Source organism: Schistocerca gregaria, chromosome 8, assembly GCF_023897955.1.
Source record: "Schistocerca gregaria isolate iqSchGreg1 chromosome 8, iqSchGreg1.2, whole genome shotgun sequence".
NCBI lineage: Eukaryota > Metazoa > Arthropoda > Insecta > Orthoptera > Acrididae > Schistocerca > Schistocerca gregaria.
Genome location: NC_064927.1, coordinates 359,931,201 through 359,941,823, shown reverse-complemented (window position 1 = coordinate 359,941,823; position 10,623 = coordinate 359,931,201).

Here is a 10,623-nt window from a genome sequence, read left to right as displayed (position 1 = left end):
GAGCAATAGAACATAGTGGATAACGTCTTGAAAAGAGAGCGTAAGATGAACATCTAATGAAGCATAATTGAATGTAGTCGAATTAAATCAGGGTCTACTGAGGGAATAAGACTAACAAATGTGATAGTGGAAGTAATCTACATTAGTAAGTAGGTTGTTTAGGTTTTTATATTGGTAACGCCGCGTAGCGCTCTGTATGAAAATCGCTGGCTGTGCTGTGTGCAGTCTGTGGCTAGTTTGCATTCTTGTCTGCCATTGAAGTGTTGGGCAGCTGGATGTGAAGAGCGCGTAGCGTTGCGCAGTTGGAGGTGAGCCGCCAGCAGTGGTGGATGTGGGGAGAGAGATGGCTGAGTTTTGAAATTTGTAAGAATGGATGTCATGAACTGCTATATATATTACGACTTTTGAACACTATTAAGGTGAATACATTGTTTTTCTCTATCAAAATCTTGCCTTTGATAACTATGCCTATCAATAGTTAGTGCCTTTGGTAGTTTGAATCTTTTATGTAGCTGGCAGTAGTGGCGCTCGCTGTATTGCAGTAGTTCCAGTAACGAAGATTTTTGGTGAGGTAAGTGATTTGTGCAAGGTATAGGTTAATGTTAGTCAGGGCCATTCTATTGTAGGGATTTTTGAAAGTCAGATTGCGTTGCGCTAAAAATACTGTGTGTCAGTTTAAGCACAGTCATGTATAATTTTTCTAAGGGGACGTTTCATATTCACATCATGCTGAGCAAGCAAACTAATGGTGTGCGGCAGAAGGTACTTTTGTATCACTAACTGAGCTCTCCAATTCTGTTCCACTCGCGGGAAGCGTCTGTATTGGCTCGAATTTCTCGAACTGTCTCCTCGTTGTAACCATGCGAGACGTAAGTGAAGGGAAGTAATATGTTGTCCGACTCTTCCCGGAAATGGTCTGGTTTGCTAATTTGTCAGGAACATAACTGGTTATGGTCTAATCTGGAAGGATATAAAACGCATACTGGCTATAGCGTGAAAAGCATTTGAAAAATTTAAATCTGAATATTAAAAAATCTTTCCTGAAAGTATTTGTGTGGAGTGTACCCTTGTATGTGAGTGAAACGTAGGTGGTAAGCAGTTCAGGCAAGAAGGCAACTGCATCTTTTGAAATATAGTACTATGGAACAACGCCAAAGAATATATGGGTACATCGGAGTTACTGAACTGAACTAAGAGAAAAGGCAATTTATGGCACAACTTGACTAAAAGAAAGGTTGGATGGTAGGACACATCTAAAATATTATGGGATCGTCACCTTGGTAATCTTAGGAAGTGGGGTGGTGGAGACTAAACTGTAGGGGTATCCCGAGGAGTGAATATTGTGAAATGGTTCAAAGGGATGTACGTTGAAGCTGTTATGCGACCGAGGGAGGTGGCCCAGTGGTCAGCACACTGGACTCGCATTCGGGAGGACGACGATACAAACCTGCGTACGGCCATCTTGGTTTAGGCTTTCCGTAGTTTGCCAAAATCGCTTCAGGAAAATGCTGGGAAAGTTCCTTTGACAGGGCACGGCCAATTTCCATCCCCGTCCTTCCCTAATCTGATGGAACCGATGTCCTCGAAATCAACCAACCAGTTATTCGAAGACGAAGGTACAAACACGGAACAGAGCAGCCTGGAGAGATACATCAAACCAGTCTTCGAACTCAAGTCCTCATCAAAAACAACCATCTCACACTGAATGTAACTGGTATGACAGCCCACATGACTGATCTTCCTACCTGTATGTTTGTGCACTGAGAATTCTTATATACAACATTTGACTGTCCTACAGTAGTTTTAAGCGTAGTGGGTACTGTTGATTGGTCGAGGCGCCTGATCCTAGAGACGCAGGGTGGTGGACTCCTTGTGGGACACAATGGGGTTACGCAGGCAGCCACTGTGCGTCACAGGGGGACAGCCGTAATACGGGCCCGCTATGCGTGTCCGCGCCCTGCTGAGAGCACTGCGGCCGTATTAAGGAATTAATAAAGGGGGCGGCAGGCTGACACGCAACCCCGCTCCAGCGCCCGCACGGCAATTACTGCCCGCCGAGGAAATTGCGAGCTCCTCTCCTCTAATTAGTCTTATTGGATTTTTGCCCGCGTCGCCGATTGTTGTGCGACTCCCGAGAGGAAGGCGCCGAGCGCGCGCGTGGCGGTGAATCGGCGGCGCGGCAAATGAACAGCTGGTCCGCTCGTTCCACTGTAGACTCGCGGAGGGCTCTCCTCTCCCCCGGTACCGTCTCCTTCCGCAGCACGGGTTAGGTAATGCACCTAGTTCTCACTGACTACTCCTTACTGACTGACCTACTTCTCTTCTATATCTTCCCTAGTATGGGAATCATTCGTTTAAGGACGTCATCTGAACCACTTGTGACTACTGCGTAATGCATCTTTTTGCACCGATAGGGAACACACTTTCACAATGCTAATTCGAGTCAATTTTTAATTCTGTGATAGATTTCACCTGTACGAAGTTGGTTTCTTGAAACCGCTTCGTATTTAATATTGAAACTCTTTTGAAAGTTCCCACAATAATACAAACGCGAAGTCGGCTACAGACGACTTGAGCTGTCTGCCCGAGAGCAGACCCAACAAAGTACGGCATTGAAACCGATGCCAGTGTTTAGTTCTGATTTCGGTATTTCTTTAGCCTCGGTTATAACAAGTACTTTTTATTTGGTTAATAATAATTGGGTAAAAAAAACCGAAATATCAGTTAGCCTTAGCAGAGAGTTAAAATTTTTAGTTTGTAAATAAACATTTTTTTTGACGCGTTACGTTTTTTCGTACAATTTCCATTGCTTTGAAATATCGTGTTATAATAGAAACTGGGAAAAGCGATGAGATATATAAGAAACTATCAGCTTCGATTGCGGTAATGAAACCAACGTTTACCTAGGTTTCAGCCCAAACTATTCAGCCTTCTCCAGAAGATATACCTGAATCTATATTTGTCTAAGTAGGCATGGTCTAGAAGTAAAAGTAAAACAGCCTCAATAGGCATAGTCACATTTTTAAAATTTGACTACGCCTTTTCAAGCTGTTTTAGTTTTATTTCCAGACCATGCCTACTTAGACAAATTATAGATTTAGGTATATCTTCTGAAGAATGCTCAATTTTAAATATGTTAGATTATCACGATTGCTTACTGTGCTGCAATGTTGAAAGTACAAAAAGCGATGAGTGTCATTTTAAAAAAAAATGCCGACAGAGACGAGCAGCAAACACATAGCATAAGAGCTGCTACAGCGTTGCTCAGACGATAATAAACCATGTGGAGTGGCCTACCAGAGAAAGGCAAGGAAGTGCAGCGTTGAAGATCTGGACCTTCCTGGACCTTGCTGCTGACTGTCGTCGTCTATCAGTTGTACTACAGAATGGTGCCGTCTCTAGTCTGTAAGTATTTTACGAACTGTGATATCAGTGAAGTACAATGCTCCATTTGCTTTAGAAGATTAAAAACTGAAGGAGGCGCAAAAAAAGTTAAAACTTAGCAGTCCATTCACAGTTCAAAATGGGTATAGGAAGCAGCTGATCTACTGCCTGTGTCTATATAGCATACCTTTATCTGCTTGTAGCCCTTGAAAAGAGACAAACCAACAAGAATAATTGAGATCTTCAGCCTCAGTTTTTCATCTTTTACCACTGATTGTTCCAAGTGTCCAGATCCTCGTTTGAGCAGAGTTCCCAAAATTTAGAATCAAAACGAGAATACTGCTGATTTTTTTTGTAGCAGTCAAATACTTTGTACTTTTTGAGAAAAGCAGCGAAAGGTGGATGGACTTATGTTTCTTTTATTAGCCTGTCTAATTTAATATTTATAAGTTATGTTCATTGAAACTAAGACAGATAAAAATTTATCAGTTTTGTTCAATTTCTACGTTTATTACAGGAAAGAATGAGAAAAAACGGAATATCGATTATTATGGAAACCGGCTGGTTTGATCGGTTTTAACAATCATGTTAAAGTAGCGATGAAAGAAACGTTGTAACAGAAAACCGGTTATTTCAATGATAACCGCCATCCTTCATAGTACGGGAATGATCCATTAAAGATGCTCGATGTTGTGCAATATATGTTAGCGACATAACCTCAGTCACTTGAAAATGCCACAAAAGGACGAAACCTGGGTCGTAATTAAATAATCAAAAACTATTCATAAGAGCGTCCCATCAACCATTCGTGTGTAATACATACTTATGCACCGACAGGGAACGAACTTTTATAACGGTAACTCGAGTCTACTTTTTAATTATATGGTGAATTTAACAGATACGAAGTGTGCCTTGTGAAACCACCTTTGAGAGAACCATGTCTTTAATATCGACGCTTTTTCGAAAGCAACTACGCCAGTAGGAACGTAAAGGTGGCTACAGACCACGTGATCTGTTTTCCCGACACCGCAGACGAGGAAGTCTGGTGCGGTATCCGCACTGGCAGACGTGTCGCCCGATTTTGTGTCGACTCTTGGCTTCTGGTCGAGAACGTGCTTCTTGTTATATCGGAACAAAAGAGAGTTGGCATAGCTCTGTCAGCATTAGTAGATACTCCTCGCATAAGACAGAACGATGAGAGCCAACGAAAAAAAAAAATTAGTTATATGCCCTTACCGAGATAACTACGTATAAAGTGACGATTTTTGCAATTATCTGACAATGGACTACGACAGTTTCATTACGCTGCTGTGTTCGGGTACTCCATTGTTTTCGTGGCAGAACAGTATCATCAGAGAACAGTTTCTACAAAAGAAACACTCATTGCCACTTTTAGATTTTAGGCTTCTGGAAGAGACTATGCAAATCTTAAATGCAGTACTTCAGTCTCTCAACACTTGCTTTAAGAAACAATCCCTGAAAAGGTAAATGTGCAAATCAGTATGCAGAGTTCTGAGGAACTGCAAATAGGCCAAGAAAATATCTCCTGTGAATTAAGTAATTTATTGAGAATTTATTTCACGTAAAAGGCCGTTTTCTTGAGTATCAGTATTCTCAAACAAACGGATCGTTCTCCGTGTAAGCAGTGTTTACGGATTGTTGTCCTTTTTTGCACACTGAGCAACAGAATAGCATACATTTGATATAATTGGGGAAACAAGTTAACTGCACACTGTGCTGGAACGACTTAACTGATGATGGTGACGGAAATTGTGAGGCCACGGGACGGTATCACTTAAATTCGCTATCGACGACTGTACGGTGAGCGTGCATAATTTTCCATGAAAATATAACATCAAATATTAGTCTTTCTACAACATATTGTTGAATATGATTCATTTCTCGTAATTATACGCCAACAGCCTGCACGTACACGGAAGCGCCAAAGAAACTGACACAAATACGTAAACAGGCAAATACGGCGTTGCGGCCGGCAACGCCTATGTAAGACAAGTTCAAAAAAACAGATTTGTATGAAATCTTATGGGATTTAACTGCTAAGGTCATCAGTACCTAAGCTTACACACTACTTAACCTAAATTATCCTAAGGACAAACACACACACCCATGCCCGAGGGAGGACTCAAACCTCCGTCGGGAAGACAACAAGTGTCTGGCGCTGTTGTTAGATCGGTTACTGCTGTTACAATGGCAGGTTATCAAGATTTAAGTGAGGCGGAACGAGGTGTTATAGTGGACCCACGGCGACAGGGCACAGCATCTCCGAGGTAGCGATAAAGTGGGGACTTAGCGGTATGACCATTTCACGAGCAGACCGTGAATATTAGGAATCCACTAAAAATCAAATTTCCGACATCGCTGCAGCCGCAAAAAGATCCTGCAAGAGCGGAACGAACGACGACTGAAGAGAATGGTTCAGAGTGACAGAAGTGAAACCCTTCCACAAATTGCTGCAGATTTAAATGCTGGGCCATCAGCAAGTGTCAGCGTGCGAATCATTCCACGAAACAGCATCGATATGGGGTTTCGGAGCCGAAGGCCCACTAATGAGTTCTTGAAGACTGCCCGACACAAAGCTTTACGCCTTACTTGGGACCGTCTACAGCGACATTGGACTGTTGAGAATCTTCAAATGTGTGTGAATTCTGATGGGTTCAAATAGCTCTGAGCATTAAGGGACTTAACTACTGATGTCATCAGTCCCCTAGAACTTAGAACTACTTAAACATAACTAACCTAAGGACATCACACACATCCATGCCCGAGGCAGGATTCGAACCTGCGACCGTAGCGGTCGCGCGGTTCCAGACTGTAGCTCCTAGAACCGCACGGCCACTCCGACCGGCGAAATCTGATGAGACTTAATTGCTAAGGTCATCAGTCCCTAAGCTTACACACTACTTAACCTAAATTATCCTAAGGACAGACACACACACCCATGCCCGAGGGAGGACTCGAACCTCCGCCGTGACTAGCCGCACAGTCCATGACTGCAGCGCCTTAGACCACTTGGCTCATCCCGCGCGGCTGAACTGTTGATGACTGGGAACATGTTCCCTGGTGGTGCAAGTCTAGTTTCAAACTGTATCGAGCGGATGGACGTGAACGGGTATGGCGACCCTGCAAGCTGGCGGAGGCTCTGTAATGGTGTGTGGCTTGTGCGGTTGGAGTGATATGGGACCCCTAATACGTCACCATACGACTGTGAACCGTGGCACGTACGTAATTATCCTCTCTGATCAAATGAGTCCTTTCATTTTCAGTGCCGATGAAATTCATCGACAGCCGTATACTTTAAGATATTTTATTTTATTCTGAAATCAAACAGTTTCGGCATTTCGTTTTGTCATCTTTAGGCACCATACGCTTCTATCCAAATAAACAAACGTGTATAGCTCCATAAATCACTGGATATCGTGAATTCCAATCGTTATAAAATTACTTTATACAAAGACAGAGTTGTTGTCAGGTCTTCGTCTGAAGCAATTATGTAACGATTGGAATTCATGATGTCCAATGACTTATGCCGCTATACGACAAGTTCCTTTAATCAGATAGAGCCGTTTGGGCCCTGAAGATGCAAAATGAAATGCCGAACTGGTTGCTTTGAGAATAAAATATAATATCTTAAAGTATAGGGCTGTTGGCGAATTTTATTGTCATTGAAAATTTCTTATCAGTCGATGTCCCAAGGCCGTGATGGACGAACAGTGATTGCACCCATCATGTCCTTTGTGCATTCCGACGGACTTGGGCAATTGCAGCAAGACAATGCAACACCCCACACGCCCAGAATTGCTCCAGAGTAACTTCTGGAACAGTCTTCTGAGTTTAAACACTTTCTGCTGGCCACCAAACTCCCCAGACATGAACATTATTGGGTATATCTGGGACGCCCTGTAACTTGCTGTGCAGAAGAGACCTCCACTCCTTCGTACAAACAACAGCGTTGCTGAATTCATTGTGTCATTTCCCTCCAGCACTACTTCAAATTTTATTGGAGTCCATGCTGTGTCGTGTTGCCGTACTTCTGCGTGCTAGCCGGGGCCCTGCACGATATTAGGCAGGTGTACCAGTTTCTTTGGTCCTTCAGTGTATATCACACCTTTTTTTTGTAGAAAGTAATCTCTGGATTAATGTTTTCTATTTTCTTATGATAACAGTAGCCCGTCGTCTGCTGTCTGTAATGCGGCCTGTTTCCTCCGTCTGTGTTTCGAATACCTGCATCCGTTTATAATTTCTCTGAAAGTATGTGTAGTTCCGGATTTCACTAATGCTTGTTGCAACACTACTTTTCAGAAGCACACCACAACCATTTGAGGTCCTATATAGAGTTCCAAGATCTCCACAGTGACTTGTCGTTTGATGGAAATGGTGACCATTGTGAAGCACGTACGCACGACCGTCGCGGAGTGAAGCTGAAAGGACAGCTCAGAGGCGTTATCATAGAACAACGCTACAGGCTGTCTGACGCGGTCAGGTAGTCGGACTGCAGGATGAAGCGGGAACCTGACGGGGAGCCGGTAAGAGATTTGTCAGCGGATGCTGCTCCACCCTGACAAGTTGTCTGACCTGACCCAATCCGCCCGACCGTCTGACCGATTCAGATCGTCTGTAGGCCGCTTAATACTGCTCCAACCGCACGTTGTAACCGCTCCCACTGAGGCGTCTTGCCACTGCTCGCGGGGTTTCAACGCGTGGGAAATTTGAGTCCTCTCTCAGGCATGGATGTGTATGTTGTCCTTAGTGAAAGTTAGTTTAAGTTACATTAAGTAGTCTCTAAACCTAGGGACCGATAGGAACTTACACCAGATTTCCAAATACTGCACTCGACAAGCTCGTGTCATGGTTGTCTACAAGACTGTGGCATAAGTCTTCGTACCTCTCTAGAAATAGACGCAGAACCGAACGTAATAAAGTCTGCATGTCCCAAGAAAATCCATACCAGAACAGCGTTCCAATTCGGATTAACTGAACAAACAATCGCGTGCGTGTAAAGGAATGGACGTATTCCACATAGAAAGTTCGCAGACCTGACTTCCTGGCAGGTTAAAATTGGGGGGATGGACCGTGAGCGATGATTGGATAGCTCAGTCGGTAAAGCACTATCCTGCAAAACGGAACGGTTGCAGATTCGAGTCCTCGTTCGGAACACAGTATTACACTACCAGGAAGTTTCAAACCATTACACACTCCGCTGCAGAGTGTAAATTCATTCTGTAGATGTAACTGCAAATAAAAATATAAATGTCGTGTGATTTGGGCCGAGTTTGAGTCTTTCGATTTGACACTACTTCGACGACTTGCTCGTCGATGGGGATGAAATGATGGTGATTAGGACAACACAACACTCAGTCCCTCAGCGGAGAAAATCTCCGACCTAGCCGGGAAACGAACCCGAACCCTTAGGATTGACATTCTCTCGCGCTGACCACTCAGATACCGGGGGCGAACGTAACTGAAAATTTCGTGGTATGTTAGCTGGAGTTTTCATCACTGAAAAAAAAAAGAATTCTCTTGCGTCCCTGCGACGAATGACCAAAAGTAATAATAGAAAAGAATAATAATGATAACAATAGTTATCGGGAACGAACAGGCCAAGTCACTGTGGGACTTCCTACTTAGACAGATCGTATGCTGGAATGCAATATAGGGCATATCACTATCGCGAGGAATAGAAACTGAGGATCACCGAAAATGGTATTCAAGGTAGTAGCAGAATCGACGACAAACAACTGGTAAAACTTGCCAAATACGAGGAACTGAAAACCGAAGTACGACGATTCTGCCGTAAAACAGTGAAACTGGTCCCATTGGTTCTCAGCATCGTGGGAGCAGAGCCCGAAGAACTTAATGGGCAGTTTTAAACCATTCGCATTGATAAACTATCAATCTCTCAACTACAAAGAGCCACTCTAATGGAATACGAACGAATTATCTTTCGATGCACCACACAATCCCAGAACCTTGGGAAGTCACCGACTGGAGATAAAAATACATTTCCGAGTATGGTTACCTCTTTTGCTGTGTTTACTGATACCATAATGATGTAATAGAAATAGTAACAGTACATTAGAATTTACTTCAGTTTGATGAATTCTTCATTAGGGAATGATGAGGGAATGCTTCGGGCGCGGACATTCAGAAAGAACCGTCACAGCCTTCACCAATCATGATTTTGGAAAATCACTTTATCCTTATTTTTAATTATTTTCTGTAAGGTACAAATGACGTAAATTAATTAGCCTAAACTTAAGTACTCCTGTATGCTAGTGAAGTAGTTTGGAAAGTGAAAAGCGTTCACTTCAGGCGTACCATTTATATGCTTCAAATCTAGTTCATGAGTATTGAAAATGTTTTTTACACGGTGCCGTACACTTTTTTAGCAGTACATTCTGATGAGCTAGGTACATAAACAAAGTTCTCTTTCTTTTTATTCAATTGGATTTTTGTGTCAGTGGCACAAACACATTGAAAACAGCAGTAAATTTGTACTTTATCATAAGAGAAAAATGTATATTAATAAAACACTGAACTTTGAAATCCCAAAATTCAATGAGAGAATGATAATAATAATAATAATAAACAACCATCACAACAATTTACTCGACATTTTTAGCAACGTTGAAGAAAAGTGTAAGGTATGCGCCAAATCTATCACAGCAACAATTTGAGAAGTGGCAAGGTATTCGAATACCGCTACTAATCATAAAATTTGTTCACTGTTTAAATTATTTGATGCAGCAACGCGTTTTGAGGTATAAACATCGCCTTCAGGCAACAATGGCAATACAGAAACATTTAATAGTGTTCACATTAGTATTTAAGATGTTTTGCAGTGTTAGTATGTGGAGAAAGAGGAGGACGACATAATATGAAGGAATATACACTTCTTATTGTGGTTTATTGTTCAAGTGAAAACTTATTGAATAATCACTCACTTTTTAAACTTGCAATGGTTACTTAAAACACGACATCACAATCGACTCTTCTCTACAGTAGAAACAAAATGGCGTTCAAAACAAATCTGGTTTCGAGATAACTATCGATATGTCGATCCTGGAGTTGTTAGTCAGTAGCAGTGCATTTGCAAGTGTTACTGTCGATTGTGTGGTGTTGGTACACGAAATATAAAAAGAGAGACTGTGAAAATTTTTTTTAAACTTGACAGTATAAAAATTGTTTTAAAGAATTATTCTTTGTAACTGTGCCCTAACA